The sequence below is a fragment of the Ylistrum balloti genome, unplaced genomic scaffold (assembly GCF_031769215.1).
Source record: "Ylistrum balloti isolate Yb309-2 unplaced genomic scaffold, AGI_CSIRO_Ybal_v1 Utg370038, whole genome shotgun sequence".
NCBI lineage: Eukaryota > Metazoa > Mollusca > Bivalvia > Pectinida > Pectinidae > Ylistrum > Ylistrum balloti.
This window is the reverse complement of record NW_026782097.1, coordinates 244,504-264,423: the sequence shown is the minus strand read 5'-3', so window position 1 is coordinate 264,423 and position 19,920 is coordinate 244,504. Positions and strand designations below refer to the sequence as shown.

General features: G+C 36.5%; 1 protein-coding gene and 1 non-coding gene across 3 annotated transcripts in view; both read left to right on the top strand.

Annotated features, from left to right (window-relative positions):
• Positions 1–19,920, top strand: part of LOC132549003 (protein madd-4-like) — an 82,535-nt gene that overhangs the window by 21,809 nt on the left and 40,806 nt on the right. The gene's annotated exons all lie outside the window — the stretch shown is intronic.
• On the top strand, positions 11,398–11,481 carry Trnal-cag (transfer RNA leucine (anticodon CAG)). Its single transcript has one exon. It is a non-coding gene; the product is annotated as a tRNA-Leu (tRNA).

Below are 19,920 nucleotides of genomic sequence, written 5' to 3'. Positions count from 1 at the left end.
TACCATATAAACAGCACCTGGTTAACAATACAGCAATATATATATGATTGGCTATGACGTAATATTACCATATAAACAACGCCTGGTTAACAATACAGCAATATATATATATATGATTGGCTATGACGTAATATTACCATATAAACAACACCTAGTTAACAATACAGCAATATATATATGATTGGCTATGACGTAATATTACCATATAAACAGCTCCCGTTTAACAAAAGAAAAGTCGAAAAGGAAAAATACTTATACAGGTTTTGATACAAGTTATCCGAGAAATACTTCAATGATGTCGTTATTACTGCATTACCGGAGTTTGATGAAGTGTATATATCTAATTTCCTGTTTATTTTTGACTTCAAAGTTGTTCAATTTTTATTGATTAATCGGTGATTGATTATTTGTATCATCATGTATATTGAATCACATTACTTACTTAAGGATACTTCTCAGCTAAGTGATTCAGACGAGATCGAGACAGAGTTGCTTTTGATGTGAATAAGTGGCCAACTGTACACACCATTTGTCATAAAAATTTCATCGTTTAAACACTTTATTAATGTGATAGAAGAATACATTGCTATACAACAAGGAATATAAGGTCTCGGTTTGATCAAAACGCTTGATAGGAGTGCAATGTTCTTGATAAATGAGCATAATGGATATTAACGTTTAAGACGCTTTTCAACAACTGGTCGTCAAAGGAAGGCTAGACATCGTAATATACCGATCTGGAACTGAAGACTCGTTTATTAATCTCAGAATATGTATCACTTGTTATTCTAAGGTGTTCATCACATGTGGAAATTTACATCGTTCATGGCACATGTTCCCAATTATAAACAAGTGTTTTCCTGATTTTCCTAGACAGTTTGATGTAAATTCCTCTCAACTACAGTGTATAATTAGCCCATCACACCCGTTCAGAACTCAATCTAGGACCCTTCATTCTCTCAACAACTCATCAAATTCCTCTGTATTCACCCAGTCAGAATGGACTTTACATGAGTTATCTACCTTGGATCAGGACGCGGATAGTCGAAGCATTGTCAGCTTTAGAATAACAAGTTCGATCAGATATGATTTTTACAGATTAAAATTCAAGAAAAGGCACATTAGCTCAACAATGACACCGAAAAGTTATGAAGAAAAGCATCGTAGAGGTAAATATTTTAATTTTGCAATCAGTAAACAGTAACCATGTTAAACAGGCTACGAATTCAGCATCCATTACATGTAACAGCAATACTTGGGGGTGCGGTATTTTGTCGGTAAACATACATTGTTTCCAAATACTAATTTGGACGGGGATGTCAACATACTTCAATAACCATTATCAATGTACGGAAAAGTCAACAAATGTCTGGGTGAATTTTAGACTAGTCCGATATATATACGCACTAAAAACACAAACTGTTTTCACTGAAGTTGTTTCTTTGAATACCGTTGTTTACGTTTTACGACAGAACCAATGTTACGAGCTGAACAGACACATGCATGTGCAATGACCTTGCACCTGTAGCACGTGGGGGATACAAAAATAGCTCTGATTGCGGAGAATGAATTTCCAAAAAAAATTTCTTAAAATAGGCCTGCAAGATCGTTATATTTTGGTACAACACTGTAATGTCTCGAACTTGTTTACCGAAATACGAGGGCGCCTACCGCCTTGATGAGCACCTCTTCCTTGATGACCACATCTGCCTTGATAAGTTACACCACCTTTACGAGCACCGCCTCCTTGATAAGCACCACCTCCTTGATAAGTTCCACCACCTTTACGAGCACCGCCTCCTTGTTAAGCACCACCTCCTTGATAAGCACCACCTTCTTGATAAGCAACACCTCCTTGATAAGCACCATCTCCTTGTTAAGCACCACCTCCTTGATAAGCACCACCTCCTTGATAAGCACCACCTCCTTGATAAGCACCACCTTCTTGATAAGCAACACCTCCTTGATAAGCACCATCTCCTTGTTAAGCACCATCTCCGTGATAAGCACCATCTCCTTGTTAAGCACCATCTCCGTGATAAGCACCACCTCCTTGATAAGCACCACCTCCTTGATAAGCACCACCTCCTTGATAAGCACCACTACTTTACTGTCCTTTATGAACTATATGGACAACTATATTACTGATTCCATGTTCTTTCACTTCCATCTCATCATCACGGTGGTTCCAATATAAATTATATAGAGTAATGGCTTTTGTCATTGTAATGAGTAGAGAAATTCCTAATTCTATAACAGTTGATAACTGCTGTCACATCTTACTATACGAAACACCACTCTTAAAAATATCTTAAAATGTATTTCTGTTTTTATGTATTATAATTTTTCCTTTTTTAATTCTTTCCAGTTCTGTATTAATTATGTTGTACATTATTAAATGGTATGCAAAACAAATCTTTATTTCCAATATTTTTAAAAAAAATTTAATCTGGGTTGAATCTTTATAATATATATATATATATTTACTGTTGCGATCTTTTTTTTAAATAACTAGTTTATGACAACATGGGAAACTTTTACTGTAGGGAATGTTTTCTGTAGGAACATCCCTTTAAAATCTGAGATAGCACCAACTAATTTCTAATTATGTAACGTGTATATTGTAGTGGAATGGGGTCACTGTTTTACTCTACCAAACAGCTGTAAGATAAAATCAAATTTCATTACCTTTTTCTCCTGCCTTGGCACATTACTTTTACACCAAGTACCCTTTTTCTCTTCATTTAATTCAAAATTTCCAAAAATAAAATTCTAATTAGATAAACAATGCCGTAAGGAGATTCCCCAATTAGGATCTCTATGTACGTCTGCCTTTTGTTCATATTTGCCCTAGTTTTATTGAAATTGAGTCTGAATTACAATTCTGCTCACGTCTCAGTAAATTCTTGTTTTTCTGATGTATATTGATAAGGAAAGTTATACCACGGTGAGAAAATAGACAACAGCCAAGAAAAAACATCCCACGAATCTTAAGGATAATACCACTTATAAGCACTTACGTGTATTGCATTCTTATATACTACTTATAGTACTACTTGAAATGACTATCACTTGTGAATGATTTGCCGAGCTAAATATAGAGACAAGTAAATGTATACTAGAACTCATAACGAACGACAATCTCTCTCTCTCTCTCTCTCTCTCTCTCTCTCTCTCTCTCTCTCTCTCTCTCTCTCTCTCTCTCTCTCTCTCTCTCTCTCTCTCTCTCTCTCTCTCTCTCTCTCTCTCTCTCTCTCTCTCTCTCTCTCTCTCTCTCTCTCTCTCTCTCTCTCTCTCTCTCTCTCTCTCTCTCTCTCTCTCTCTCTCTCTCTCTCTCTCTCTCTCTCTCTCTCTCTCTCTCTCTCTCTCTCTCTCTCTCTCTCTCTCTCTCTCTCTCTCTGTCTCTCTGTCTCTCTGTCTCTCTCCCTCTGTCTCTGTCTCTCTCCCCTGTCTCTCTCCCTCTTTCTCCCTGTCTCTCTCCCTCTCTCTGTCTCTCTCCCTCTGTCTCTCTGTCACTCCCCCCTCTCTCTCTCCTGACACATACACACTATCACAACCTCAAACAGAATACCATACATGCATAACCCCTCCTTCCCCTCATCCATACCCACGTCCTCCCTTGACGTCACCCTCCATCCTCGCTGCCACACATGTTTTATGTGAATTAAACGACTATACGCAATAACATCAACACCTTGAGAAACAGAGCCAATTGTAACCACAGGAGGTAAAACTAGGAGTTGACATATTCTCGATATCTCTGTTAACCTGAAATGGTATTGTATAAAAGGTATTTGGCTGTTGTAAGATGTGGACGTTCTGAGTGTTAAGTTGTACAGGCCCACTGTTCAATGGTACATTTTGTGCATGTCATTTCAGCACATGTTATCATAGAGGTTTTAATGTGTCAGTTCAAATTAACCTATCATTATTATTTATATATCTAATCAGAGAGAACTTAAAATATTTCAGCCGATCCTGAACACCTTCTTTTTTAATTTTTGATTTTTTTTATCTTTTTCATACTGTACTCTACCAACTTCTAAATTGAAATCTTCATTTTCTTCTTATGAGAGTAAAAAAGAAAGAGAATTTTCCTTTCAAAGAAAGGTGAATGACATAGATGTATATGGTTGTGACCTATACTGGATCGTATTTCATCAAAAACACTTCAAACGCCAGGAAGAAATACACGAAGGATGAAGTAATGAAGATGATAGAGTTTGTGATTGACGGTTTCCTCGTCGAGTTGGGTGATAAGATCCTCTAACAAAGTATTGGTAGGGCTATCGAAATGAAGTGTGCCCACCCAATACCCCACCCCTCTTTTAGCTGACTAATTTTTGTTTACGCTATTGCAGGGAGTATTGAAGGATTTAAGGCAAACTCTGTCTGTTCACACAGCGGTTAACCAAACAAACAAATAATCCTTGTAGGACCACTATTTATTGTACCTCCTACTTAGGATCAGTATATATTGTACCTCCTACTTAGGATCAGTTTATATTGTACCTCCTACTTAGGATCAGTATATATTGTACGTCCTGCTTAAGATCAGTATATGTTGTACCTCCTACTTAGGATCAGTATATATTGTACCTCCTACTTAGGATCAGTATATATTGTACCTCCTACTTAGGATCAGTATATATTGTACCTCCTACTTAGGACCAGTATATATTGTATCTCCTACTTAGGATCAGTATCTGTTGTACCTCCTACTTAGGACCAGTTTATATTGTACCTCCTACTTAGGATCAGTATATATTGTACCTCCTACTTAGGACCAGTTTATATTGTACCTCCTACTTAGGATCAGTATATATTGTACCTCCTACTTAGGATCAGTTTATATTGTACCTCCTACTTAGGACCAATTTATATTGTACCCCCTACTTAGGATCAGTGTATATTGTACCACCTACTTAGGACCAGTATTATATTGTACCTCATACGTAGGACCAGTATATATTGTACCTCGTACCTAGGATCAGTATATATTGTACCTCCTACTTAGGATCAGTATCTGTTGTACCTCCTACTTAGGATCAGTATATACTGTATCTCCTACTTGGAACAATCGTCTACTTGGCCTCTTACTAAGGGTCAGTATCTGATGAACCTCCTATCTAGGGTCACCATTTTATGTACCTCCGACTTGGGACCATCGTCTACTCTTATTAAAGGCCATCCTGAGTGATCATCTAGAGTGTTATGATAGAGGAAAGTTACTTTTCACAACAAACTTTGTATATCATCAATGAGATACAGCGTGTCTTACAGGAGGCGACTATTGGTCGTTGTACTTTAAGATTATAATGAGGAAAAGGTTGAAGAAGATTTGGTCTGATCATCCCTTTCTATATATAAGCGCTTATCGCACTTCAAAAACTACTATATCTGTAACAGAAGCACGCCCGGAGTCAGAGTGATGGAAAGTGCACCATACAGAACAAGTGAGGAAATCACACAGATTCGTGCCAGATAAGGAAATACTGCTATCAGAAACCAACATCATGTAGCTGATGTTGAAAACAAACTGAACAAAACCACACCAATCTCATGTTCATTCTTTATATTGAAAATGATTACTGCCACCACTTTTCTCGGAGTTAGCCTTCTGAAAACAAAACATAACTCCTTGGGTAAACCAAAATCAGTACCCACTTATGTGTAAAATTCACACTTCAAGATTTACAGATAAAGCTTCCAATAATTTGATCAATGTCTGAAAACATTATTACATTCCCTGTATACAAAAAGGAACTAGGCGTGCCTGATAACGAAGGAAACAAAACCTATACACGACGTAATCTTTCCAAACACTAAATATTGGCTTATCATGTTTCAGTATTACAATCATGTAGATTGTCTATTTATGATAAGGATATGGACCTCCCTCATTTAAATTGGATTCCTAAACTTCACAGGAATCCATATATACTGCGTTTTATTGCTGGTTCGTCTAGCTGCTTAACCAACCCTTTGTTTAAACTTCTAACTACCATTCTAATTACTATCAAATCTGGTTTAGTTTTATTGTGATACTGTTAACTCAAGAAGTGGAATTGATAGTATATGGTTTAAAAGATAGCCAAAGAGTTTTTGACAAATCTTCAGCACTCTCTTCTTAAAAATAATTTCTTCTATAAGAACATTTGATTTTTCTATCCTGTTCACCACCATACCCCAATCTAAAATGAACGAACGTCTTCGCTCTCTTGTCATGTGAACTGTCTTTACCATGTAAAATGATGTATAAATATATGGTTGTGAAATATATTGAAGCGTAGTCCTTATCAATACGTCCAAATCAAAGAAATAAAAAATGGAGGACGAAATTATCAAATGTTATATATAAGTTTTTGGTTGACAACATCTTCGTAGTGTTTGGTGGGAAGATCTTCCAACTTACTATTGACATACATATAGGAATTAATTGTCCCTCTGTTGGCTGATATTGTATTAAAAAAATTACCAAAAAGGTCACAAAAACCAAGCAAAGTAATTAATTTCCAGCTATGATGTTAGTGACATCTTTGATTAATCATACATTTATTGACCACGTCCACAGACACGACAGACTATTCTACATGAGCTGCGTATCGCGACCTTTTCCTACTGCGAAACCAACATGGACAGTTTCCATCACGCTGTATGATAAGCATGATGATCTTAATTTTCCTACTGTAAATTTTACACTACTGGGTAGCAACCCTCCCGCATCCCCAATATATGATGTTTCCATGTTACTGTTTATTCGATATTCAAGTGTCTGCTACATGTACCAACATCACAATATTCATGTAAGATGTTATCTTGTTCTGACGTTAAAATGATAAATGATTTTTTCGGATATTTCGCATCCTCGCTTTATCCGAGAGTACTTTCAGTAAATGCTTCCTTTCGTGATTCACATTTACTCCGTACCTCTGAGGAATACTTCTTCCAAAAATTCTAAAAACTTCCCTCGCGATTACGATTATCAGTCTAAAGTTGTTGACTTGGAGCATCGTGCATCAGATGATAATGGGGAAAAGTAAATTTATCGTCTGTAGATAAGTTTTACATCAACAATTCCCAGACAGGACGTGCGCAAGCATGTTCTTTACATACCTAGTTCTATACGTCTAGGTTTAAATACAGCTGATACAATGTATACTTGCAGTACTTATAATCCACGCCATCAAAGTCGGCACATGTTCTCCGTGTGTTCTGTAACACGGTTATAACACTGTCACCGGGAGCATTATATGATGTAAAGCAAGATGGAATGGAGCTAACGAAATGGCTGCACGTTAATAAAGTCATCGAGTTTGCATATGATAATCAGTTATGTGAGATATACCTTCAATCACTGGCTATGTCATGGCATTTCTCGTTCACGTTCGTCTGCCATAAACATTCACGATTTGCTCATGTTTGTAATTCTTGTATATACCGACAGAAGCACGAGAAGTTTGATGTGATGTAAAACACATGTGGTTCTTTAGCTATGTATTTTATCGAACATTAACCTTCTATAAATACGATGTTATTCGTTCTTGATCATGCAGTGGTATGGCGATGTTACATATTTCTCCAAACGAGACTTTTAAAATTTTATTTGATATAATTTCAGTATTTTCCATTTTAGATAATACTATATTTGGATATTGAGGTGGGAAGTCTTTATCACTAATGTTCCAATATGGCCATGAGTGTACAAGATAAAGACACTTGTTGTGACGTCAGATGTCTATAATGTTGATAGATGATTTTCGATTCTACACAGAAAAAAAGCACAACCCGAAACATTTTAACAACCCATAGACGTGGATCCATGATTGGTGTTCACGTAAACGTCTTTGAACTCTTCTGATACGTATCATGCAGACTAAAAATAGTTTAAAGCATGTTTTCATATCCCTGTCAATCCAATATGATGAAAACATCCTAATTCATAAGACATATATGTGTAGACCCAAAATGTGCAAACTGCAAAACAAATTAGTACTAGGCATATGATGCATTCATTGGATCCAAATGCTCAGTAACAATGTTTCACGTGATTTACATCCGCTTACAGATAAGATATATATTTTTTTACCTTATTCACGTAAATTTTAGAATGTAGAACAATATCTAAATATCATGTTTATAAACTTCAAACAGGGTGAGGCAATGACGTAACCGGATGTGATATGTGTTCCGTGTTATCTTGCTTCAAAACGAAACAACACTTCCTAAAAAAAGCATACATTTTCATGAACCGTTAATAATATCAGCATGGCAACATCTGTCGTATATTTTTTTTTAAAAATCTTCTATAATTGTCTTTAAAAAGATAAACATGTATATTCATGAATGAGACACGATATCGGTAAGCTTCGGGTATCTATATATAAATCAATTTCAGATTGTGTGTAGCATTTCATTCTCATATCCCATGCTGTAGATCAGATAAGTTATAAAATGGAAACGTAACTGAGAATAAAATAAATGAAAACCATTCCACTCGTCAAGCAATGCCAGTAACAAAGGATTAAACACGTAATTACCGGAACAGGGTCTAATTCATTACAAACATGAAATAGCTTATCTAATTTAGCGTACAGCCATCGTTAAATTACGTCTAACATTTTTACTTTGTGGCGGACACAACTGCCGACCCACGCCTTTGTTTGTCAGTGTAATGAGCGGCAGAGAGACATATAAAAATACATATATAAATGACCCACCTATGCAATTGTCTCCCTTGACCCAGAGTTAAAATGATTTTTACGGATTAGTAAGTCTTTTATGAAAATATCTCAAATGTCAACTTTTGTTACGAAAGTAATTACAATCGGACATATTGGCGAACATGTCCCATCATAAAATTAGAAATATTTCAACTGAATTAATATGTGTGGATCGTTATGTTTGAAGTGTAGCCTGATCTATCGTTAACATTTCGGCGACCATTATCTGGCGACAGTGTTAACGCCTGTGTATAATGACCCCTAATCTAATCTCAAGTGAACCAGTATAAACAGATAGCTGGACTGACCTTAAGTATAGCCGTGGTGGCGACTGGGGACTGCGGTCAGACAGATAACCCTTTACAGGGTCACGTAAGGATAACACCGAAGTCAACCTTACTAGACCATCTCAATAGTCATCGTATGTTGATAACATTAGTTCCTTTAGATGACTTCAGCGTCTGCAGTAACTCTTCCTGAAGTCATTATACTGATATATAACGCTGTCGTCATCGTCATTATCGGACATCCTCGGTTAATTTTTTGTTAATATTCATTAAATATATGTCTAACGTTGAAATAATGATTATATAGATTTCAATCCATTCATTATTTATTTCATTCTTACTAAAAGTCCATCACATTTCTTTAAGCGTACTTGAAAACTTCCGGATGTTGCTTGCCAAAATAAAATCATGTTTTACGTTTTAAACACGAGTTACTTTTGTTTCCGGATCACGTATCTTGCTGTATTTTTCCAGGGATATGCGTGTTAATGTATTCCAGATCACAGGTCTTAATGTAGTTTTCCTCGCATACTTTGGAGCACTGAACACTTCTCTGAAGCATTTACATATCCTGCTTGGCATATACCTCCATTTTTGGTGTTGTATAAAATATTTTCTATCGTAATGGTTGCCATAGAACTGTCACAAGGTCTTCCTTTCTCTGTATTTCACAAAACCTACACTTGTAATTCGGAAGATTTTCGTCAGCTGCCCCAAGCCAAACACACAATTGCTGTATAGGGTCATCCTCTGAAACATCAAATCATTTGCAATATGTACGCCAGGGGTTTAGTAAGGAAGATATCTGATATCTAGATTTTGAAAATCCACACCAGGGAAATTCAAATCATCATGCTCATAATACAACTTAATGGACCGTCTTCGTGTTGGTTATATATGTAGTTTGGATTCTAAAGAAGAAGACTTGTCCTGGCAGAACTGGCTTACAGTATACGCATTATAGTAGGGTCTATTAAGTCACTTACGAAACAGACATATGTCAGCGAAGAAAAGGTTAGTTTCCGAAGGCAATTCAATGGTCTGATGGAAGACCTTTCCACCTAACAATGACGTTATTGTCAATCAGAAATCCTGTTCCGGATGTCGTCCTCAGTATACTTTATCCTAGCCTTTGATACGTTTACAGCGAATTACGGTCTAGTTGTCAACCATAGTGTAACCCTTGTACCCATAACGAGGGAATAGAAACGTTCTTTTTGCTTTACATCAAAATCAAATATCGATAAAAAAATAACGGTTTTATCAAGAGGAGTTGTTAAAAGCTGGTAAACATCTCTCCGAAGTTCAATACCATAACATCGATAGCTAGAATTTTGTTTTTGGAAAAAAAAATATTGAATGATATGTAATATGTTGAATTTTCTTATGATTATCAAGAAAGCCTATTTTTTGGAAGTACAGGTGAAATATATTTTTCAGACATAGGTCAGGATATTTTACATAAATTGGTACAGAATGACAGATCGAGTTAATTCAGTCTGCTCTGAGAGTAAATCCAACTCAGTATGCTCTGATATCCCCAATACCCTGATGTCTTTTTTACTAGAAATCTATATATGAAACATATCGTATTGGTAATTATTTTCGCAAAAAAATAGAAAATCTGTCCTATTGAAGTCGCAAAATTTTGATTCGTTGAAATTTGATTCTCTCATTTTAAATAAATTTCAAGATAATTTTTACCTGAGAAAATAACTGGTTATACTCTACATGTGTGATCATTGAAACATGGGTACATCAATGATAATGAACGTACGTGTTTAGGAAGACCGCATTTTTCGAGGATGACGAAGGGATTGTGCCCGAGGCTGTTATACTGACAGTCTATCCACTTGTGCTACCCCTAGAATATATTTCATATAGGCATGTATATTGATAACACAAAAATTTCGTCCAAACACAGCAATGTTGTACAGATGAAACTGTTACACTGCCACATTTCGATATCCCATTCATGTTAAATTTAGATGTGTGTTAACGTTATACTCTCAAGTCATAGTCAGCACGATTTCGGTTCGGGTGCCAAATCAAAATCTTATTCAGATAACACAAAATGGCAAATTGTATGAAACCTACTTAAACAATTATCTATCGGAAGAAAACCTGGAATTTCCACAGATCATACTCAATGTAACCCGGCCACTATACAACAGTTGTCAGATGTTTTCGAAGAACAGTCTAAAATTTCTCATATGTACATGAAACAAACTTACTATACAAGTTACAATACACTATTAATTAATTTTAAAAATTGATAAGCTTCTTCTGCACTAAAAGCGTCACCATTTTTAAGAAAGTAAGTACATCAACGTTCAGAAAATATTTATTGGTTTGTTCTGGCATTAAACGGGTGAAGTAAGTAAATAGTCAGGATGGCCGAGCGGTCTAAGGCGCTGCGTTCAGGTCGCAGTCTGGTTCTCCAGGCGTGGGTTCGAATCCCACTTCTGACAGCTAGATTTTTTCCAACATTTTTTTATTTCAATTATGTCCGTATTTAACCTGATGTTTTATTATAGGTTATTATATGTGTGCTTGGTTTATTTAAATACGTGTCGTAACCGTATCACATTACTTTCTCCGTTAATGCTGTACTCCACACATTCATTAATGGTCTGGTATGTAAACGGAAGTGTAAATGAAATGCGTCCAATATTAAGCCATGGGTTAGTGCGATCAAACGGAAACAGAAAGTAAACAAACCGCTATCTTATTGTGTATCTGATGAATAATATAAAGAGAGAATTTATAAATCGTATTAAAAATCAAATCAAATTCACGGGAATCGTAATTTTAGATCCTTAATACAAATGTTGCTTAGATATAGACATCTTGTATCACAGTGTATGTAGGTCAATCTCTAAGCACTTGTATCACAGTGTATGTAGGTCAATCTCTTTAACCACTTGTATCACAGTGTATGTAGGTCAATCTCTAAGCACTTGTATCACAGTGTATGTAGGTCAATCTCTGTAACCACTTGTATCACAGTGTATGTAGGTCAATCTCTAAGCACTTGTATCACAGTGTATGTAGGTCAATCTCTTTAACCACTTGTATCACAGTGTATGTAGGTCAATCTCTGTAACCACTTGTATCACAGTGTATGTAGGTCAATCTCTTTAACCACTTGTATCACAGTGTATGTAGGTCAATCTCTAAGCACTTGTATCACAGTGTATGTAGGTCAATCTCTTTAACCACTTGTATCACAGTGTATGTAGGTCAATCTCTTTAACCACTTGTATCACAGTGTATATAGGTCAATCTCTTTAACCACTTATATCACGGTGTATTTAGGTCAATATCTGTAACTGCTAAGGTAAAATTGTTATTTTTTTTTCAATTCCGTTGAATTTTTTTTCATGGGTCGTCGCCGCCGACACGTTAATAATTGATTAAATGGTGTGTGTGTGTGTATGGGTGTGGGAGGGGGTTGGGGGTTTGTAATGTTGCCTTTATAATACCTACGTTATCTTTCGTGCATCCAGCGTGGAGTTAAACATAGCATCATAAAATGTTTACAGGTGATTGATTTTTACAAACAAGCAAAAAATCCACACGAATATTGTATACCTTAGCTGGAAGTACTTCTTTAATTTATTTAATTTAAACCTATTATAATGAAATACCATTGCTGAATTATGATCCGTATCATGCCCTGACCCGGTATACACCTTGGTCAAGGTGTTGATGTCAATACTTAGATGACCACCTTTCAACAGAAATAATAGAGTAAAGCCATATAAAGATTAACTCCTCATGTTACAGTGACTGAGGAAGATAAAAAAATAGTCTTAATCGACGTCAAAATCTACGGGGGGAGGTTTCATTCTTGTAGAACGCAAGGAAATATTACGCATATTTTGTACCAATACATCAATTGTCATACAAAGGCATAATCTGTTCCTTGTAAAAACGTCATCGTACAATATTTGTTATCAAAAAATATGAAGTAATTTAAATGCTGGTGTTTTAGATCAAATAAAAGCTCTGTCCAGGCTTGAAGTACAGTTAAAGTGAATGTGTTATTGTTTCGTTGTACTCTCGGGTTATTATAACTATACCTAATATGTGTGTGTATATTTAAAACTTCCAAGAGTCCCCCCGAACTTCGAAGAGTCTCCCTGAACTCCCAAGAGTCTCCCTGAACTTCCAAGAGTCTCCCCGAACTTCCTAGAGTCTCCTTGAATTTCCAAGAGTCTCCCTGAACTTCCAAGAGTCTCTCTGAACTTCCAAGAGTTTCCTTGAACTTCTAAGAGTCTCCCTGAACTTCCAAGAGTCTCCCCGAACTTCCAAGAGTGTCCCCGAACTTCCTAGAGTCTCCCTGAATTTCCAAGAGTCTCCCAGAACTTCCAAGAGTCTCTCTGAACTTCCAAGAGTTTCCTTGAACTTCTAAGAGTCTCCCTGAATTTCCAAGAGTCTCCCTGAATTTCCAAGAGTCTCCCTGAACTTCCAAGAGTTTCCCTGAACTACATTATGTGGCTCAGTACTTAATTCTGAAGGTGCGACTCTTCTGTGTGTATTTTCTACAACTTTTGATATCGTATGTTGTAGACACTGCCAGTGATTTCAGTTCCCAAGGTTTACCGTCATGCATGTCAAGTTTTAATTCGTTTGAATAGTTCACGGCTCAGAAAATATTTATTCTTGTAAATATGCAGAATACGGAATTCAATGAATCATAGGGCTTGTTCAACATCCCATTCAGATTTTGACATTTCTTTCGATAAACTTTTAAAAACAGCTGTACGACCATTTTTGGCTCTACATTAACATATTCTAAATTTGTACTGAAAGTTGCTGCAGATGTATTGACCCGAGTCTTTTGTACTGCCATCTTCTAGTTAAAGCCTATGACCTTAGGACAACCTCCAAAATAAGAACATATACTATATTTTGCACTCGGTGTACTGAACTTAATAGTATACCATATACCCGTATGTTTTACTTTGAATTCTCGTATGCTTTATATTTCAGTATAACTATATTCTATTATGAATGGTATAAAACCGTGAATGAGTTTTATCCGGAATGCCACTTCTATTTCGCTTTATCGTAACTCAATGCTAATGTACTTTTATAAGATTGAAATTGACCTTTCCTACGTATGGCATGTGTCACATTAATGAATCTGACAACCTTGATTAATATTGGAATGTTTCGGAGACTCTTTGGTAAATATTGGTATATTAATAGCTGCGCACAGAGGCTATTTGTATTAGAGTAGAGATTGTTTGCTTGTCGCTAAGAGTGTTTTGTCGGAGGGTCTGGATTAATAGCTTATAAGGAGCGGGGTCATTACAATACTTCACCTACAGAAATAAAGTAGTTTGTATGGAAGGGAATGGAGTGTTTTCAATGAAACTTGATACAATAATCTTAATTTGGGCGACGGAGATCCGATACATTTATACTTATATTCAATTACTTGGTATACCAGTCATTAGAGAAAGGAATCCTGTAATATATATAGACGTGTAGGTGTGTTTATGGCCTTGGAGTACTTTTCTGAACAGATGATGAAGATGCAAGTCTTACAACGGCCTTCACTAACTTTTCTCAAATTTGTTAATACGCATTCAGGTTTTGTCCTTGGTAGACAATTTCTCTTTAAGGAATTTAAGAAGGTATATTTGATAAAATTTATTACCTGTAACTGAGCGAGATAGGGGTATCTCAGTCGAGGGCTTAGATCCTGTAACATATCAGAATCGAGGCGTTAGGCGAAGTTAGGATGTTACAGGATCTTAGCTCGTTCGTTTGTCTAGTAGTTCAGTTGTCATTCTCCTGGTTAATACTCGTGTGTTTGTCTAGTAGTTTAGTTGTCACTCTCCTGGTTAATACTCGTGTGTTTGTCTAGTAGTTTAGTTGTCACTCTCCTGGTTAATACTCGTCCGTTTGTCTAGTAGTTTAGTTGTCACTCTCCTGGTTAATACTCGTGTGTTTGTCTAGTAGTTTAGTTGTCACTCTCCTGGTTAATACTCGTGTATTTGTCTAGTGGTTCAGTTGTCATTCTCCTGGTTAACACCCGTCCGTTTGTCTAGTAATTTAGTTGTCACTCTCCTGGTTAATACTCGTGTGTTTGTCTAGTAGTTTAGTTGTCACTCTCCTGGTTAATACTCGTGTATTTGTCTAGTGGTTCAGTTGTCATTCTCCTGGTTAACACCCGTCCGTTTGTCTAGTAATTTAGTTGTCACTCTCCTGGTTAATACTCGTGTGTTTGTCTAGTAGTTTAGTTGTCACTCTCCTGGTTAATACTCGTCCGTTTGTCTAGTAGTTTAGTTGTCACTCTCCTGGTTAATACTCGTGTGTTTGTCTAGTAGTTTAGTTGTCACTCTCCTGGTTAATACTCGTGTATTTGTCTAGTGGTTCAGTTGTCATTCTCCTGGTTAACACCCGTCCGTTTGTCTAGTAATTTAGTTGTCACTCTCCTGGTTAATACTTGTCCACCTGTCTCTTGGTTTAAATGTATGTCAGTATCCTGCTTCCTGTGAACGTGATGGTACTTGGACTTGACTAAGACTTATGTTGGCGATTTTCTTGAAAACTCCTGGATTATTTCCTCTCATTTTTTTGAGATCTTTTTGTGACTATTTCATGTTCACAGATTTTTATCATTGTTATGTTAATATTGTCTTGCTGTAGATTTTTAAAGGTATTTTTTATCAATACTCTTCAGTATTTATTGTATTCCCTTTTGTAAATGCGCTGTTATTCAGTTGATCACAAAATGCTGATTGTCGCTGTTGTAAAGAAATAAAAAGTACAATAAGAAGGGCCACTCATTTCATTGTGATCTTTGATTTTTTTTTCGCTTCATCCGCAAATGCATTTCATGCAAACACATAGATCACAAACTTTAGCAAGGTGGGTCTAAACCGTTGTGTTCTTTCGTCCAGATACATGTATATGTGTAGATTAGTAAGACAAAAAGGTTTCCTTTCCATGTACGTCTTCGATCTAAACTCCCTCGATCAGCGACAAAGGCATAAAAACTTTATTTCACAACAATTATGCACTGGTGTTTATAACTCACTTTTATTGGCCGAGGTAGAAGCGGGCGAGGTCTTGCTGTGGAAAGGAAATGGAACATCCGTAGAAAAACCACGTGGTTGGTAGCTGACACTACACCTGTTCACGTCCGATCCGGGAATCGAACCCAGGTCACTCAGGTGAAAGACTAATGCGTTACTATCTCGCCATCCAACCACTTATATGATAGCGACAAAGGCATACGACATCTTCTGTACAGGACGAGTGACCTCGTAATTACTGCTCATCTGCCCATTATCTCAATGTTTTCTGTCACTGTGTATATAGGACTGTGTTTTGTTGTAATTATTAGCTATTGTGACTGCTATAGCCACGGCTATGGGACAGTTAGCCTCATTCACGGTACAGGTGGCTATCTCGGACAACACTCCGTTCTTTTTCCTCCCTCACAATCGTCACTCACAGTAATTAAGGTAATAAGTGTCAGGTCATCTCAAGCTCCAATTACATGTAATGACAAGGGAGATAATTCATTTTACTCCTGTTCTCTTTTGTAAATCGTTGCCCGAGTGTATTTTTGTTTGAGTTATGATTCTGAATTAACGGATCACTATTGTGAGCAGTGTAGAAGACAAACTGTCTCATTATCCGGTCAAATTTGCTGGACATTCCATTTACCGTAGATAATAAAAGGCTAAGGTTCATTTCTGGGTGTTTGCCACGATCGGGAAATTGGCGTTGGTATGTAGATGTCAAACTCCCCCTACCGTCATTGTGTGTACCGTACAAAATGTACACAGGTATCTCTGTGTCGTATACCTGCCCGGGATTTTATCAATGAACAAAGGTGTATACTGGCCAGGTGTTTATTTACCTGGTTTTACCTGAGACTAGAGTCACAGAAGGTGAAATGAAGCAAAAAGGGACGCTGATCTTTGTAGCGCATTAGAATTATTGTAACTTTTATTTTATCGTACGGCAATGGGCGGTTCGAACATTCGGAGAAAGTCGTTTAGTTATTAGTTCGCGTGAAAAAGGACGCCAAGAAATCAACAAATATTAATCTAGACTTAACATTGAGCACCATTGGAGGATTTTCATTTAGAACGCCTTTGTGAAATTTGTGAAATTGACAAAACGCTGAAGTGACACTTCAACGGGAAATGGCTGTACCATAAAGGGATATTCACCTCAAGCTGAAGCCATTATCGTCGATCTTTTCATCGTTCTTGTCACCAGCTGAACACATCTACTATAATGGATCCTGTGGCCCTGATTCTTGTCTTAGTGCAAGTAGGTATAAAGTTCTTTTCACAGTGACAATCATCTCACATTCTACTTCAACTCATGGTTTAGTTTTAAGGGAGACGTTTAATGGCGTCGAAACTGCACGAGTTATGTACTCACTTTCGCTAAAGATTAACAGCATGGCGTAAATTTGTACATCCGAATATATAACAAAAAGTATTGAAAATGTTGCTTAAAAAGTTCTTTTATTTTCATTCAATTTTAACATTAATTAACATGTACATCAAGCAGGCTTCACTTTGATACAAGTCACAAAACTTGTACATCAAGCAGGCTTCGCTTTGATACAAGTCACAAAACTTGTACATCAAGCAGGCTTCGCATCAAGCAGGCTTCACTTTGATACAAGTCACAAAACTTGTACATCAAGCAGGCTTCACTTTGATACAAACCACAAAACTTGTACATCAAGCAGGCTTCACTTTGATACAAACCACAAAACTTGTACATCAAGCAGGCTTCACTTTTATACAAACCACAAAACTTGTACATCAAGCAGGCTTCACTTTGATACAAACCACAAAACTTGTACATCAAGCAGGCTTCGCTTTGATACAAGTCACAAAACTTGTACATCAAGCAGGCTTCACTTTTATACAAACCACGCAAATTATAAGTTATACATGTTTCCTTAATATAAATGAAAATGTTCATACGGCAAGCAGGCTTCACTTGAAATCACAAATAAAAAATATATATATATATATTTTAACACATAAAGCGGGCCTTATTTCAGAGGCATGCTCATAACTATAGTTCCATTTCACTTGATACGATATGTTTGTAATGTTTATTCAATGACCGTAAGTCAGTTTGAATAGTAGGAGCTAAGTAGACACTTACCACTAAGGTAGACCCCAGCTCTTCATTACAAGGTATGTGTGATATATGTTTAGTAAAGTCATTTCAACATTAATAGACAAAAATAGAAAAAAATTCTTTAGAAAGTACCTGTATAATCTTTCTTCAAATAATGATCTCTAACAAATCCAATTCAGTTTTTGTTTACTGTTTAACACAGGTGACAATAATTTAATTAAACGCTTGCACGATACCCAACTTCTTTAGTGTTACAAAAACTGTTTGAGCAAAATAATGATGGTAACTGACCGTAAACTCATAATTCTGAATAACAAAAGCTTTATTTTTCATCGTTACGAGAATGATAAGTCGTTTTTTCGGATGAATTACACTTTCTAGTATTTATTACATCGACGGGAGAGTTACTCTGTTACAATCGGAATGATTTATAAGGTGCTGATTAAGGTGTTGGAACAGGTGGCACGGCGTTGTAACTTATACACAACGTTAGAAAAGAGATAGGTGCTGACTAATAATCTAAGTTAATGTGTGCTAAAGTTTATTAAGAAGAGAGGCACGATATTTGATAATGTATTTTCACAAAAGAAGACTTTCTCCTTGCTTAATATAACACAACAAATATATTTTATTGAAATCCACTGAACATGCGTATCGACTGTCTTAATGATTGAAGTTGTTGACAAATCCAATGACTGACTTTAGCTGTATATTGACAGCTGATTGTGTTCCTTATAAACTACATTAGATCGGGTATTTCCAACACCATAATGAACTTCATTTAAGAATAAAATGCAACTTATAATTATAATGAAGCTCGAAATGATCATTTATATAGAAATATCCTGAATAACAGAAACTGGAGTGATATTCTAGAGAATTTCCGATCCACAAAGTTCGATGTACAAGTAGCTGTTGACAGTTTGACATGAAATAAACGACCTTCGTTAACGTGGCCCTTGGCTGGGGAGTTATGTAACCATTCGACACGTATCTTCCCCTTCAGACACCCTACTGATAAATCCCTTTTGTCCAGCCAGGTAGGCAGTTATACCAGACGTTAGTAAAACAGACAAGTAGCTATTGAATTCCTTTATTCATATTAGGTTTAAAGATTTCATTTAGCCATAGCATAAACAGGGATTGTTCTTGAAAGAAATCCAGACCCGCCCACGTGCAGAATAAGGTCAGCACAGCCCCAGGAGTTTGACATCCGATCGAGTCTCCGAGTTCTATAAAGTACATGTCCCTTTGCTGTGATCCACCCCCTACGATTATCTCGCGAGATTACAGAGACACTAGAAGTAAAATACCTCACCATTAGAACAGCTTCTGATTATGTTGTACGTGTCTAAATGGATTTCTTTTGTTTAATTGTCGGAACGAAAATCATCTAAAACATTTTAATGGCAAAAACGAACTGTTGATCACGGCCACGTTTATACTGCCAGGGAGAAGAAAAAAAAACTTCTGAACAGTAAGGTGGGAAAACCCACTTTGTTATCATTAATTAATGATTTCCTGAGTCGGTTGTTACTCTGTGTGGACTATTTCTACTCTATGTACAATGTAGTGTTGCTGACCTGAAATTATTTCTCATATAAAGGAGTGTTTCCCGTGCCGAGTTGTCCTACATAACATCCTCTTTAACCCTATCACAGACGTTTCCGTGCCGATTTGTCTTACATTACCTCCTCTTTAACCCTATCACAGACGTTTCCGTGCCGAATTGTCTTACATTACATCCTCTTTAACCCTATCACAGACGT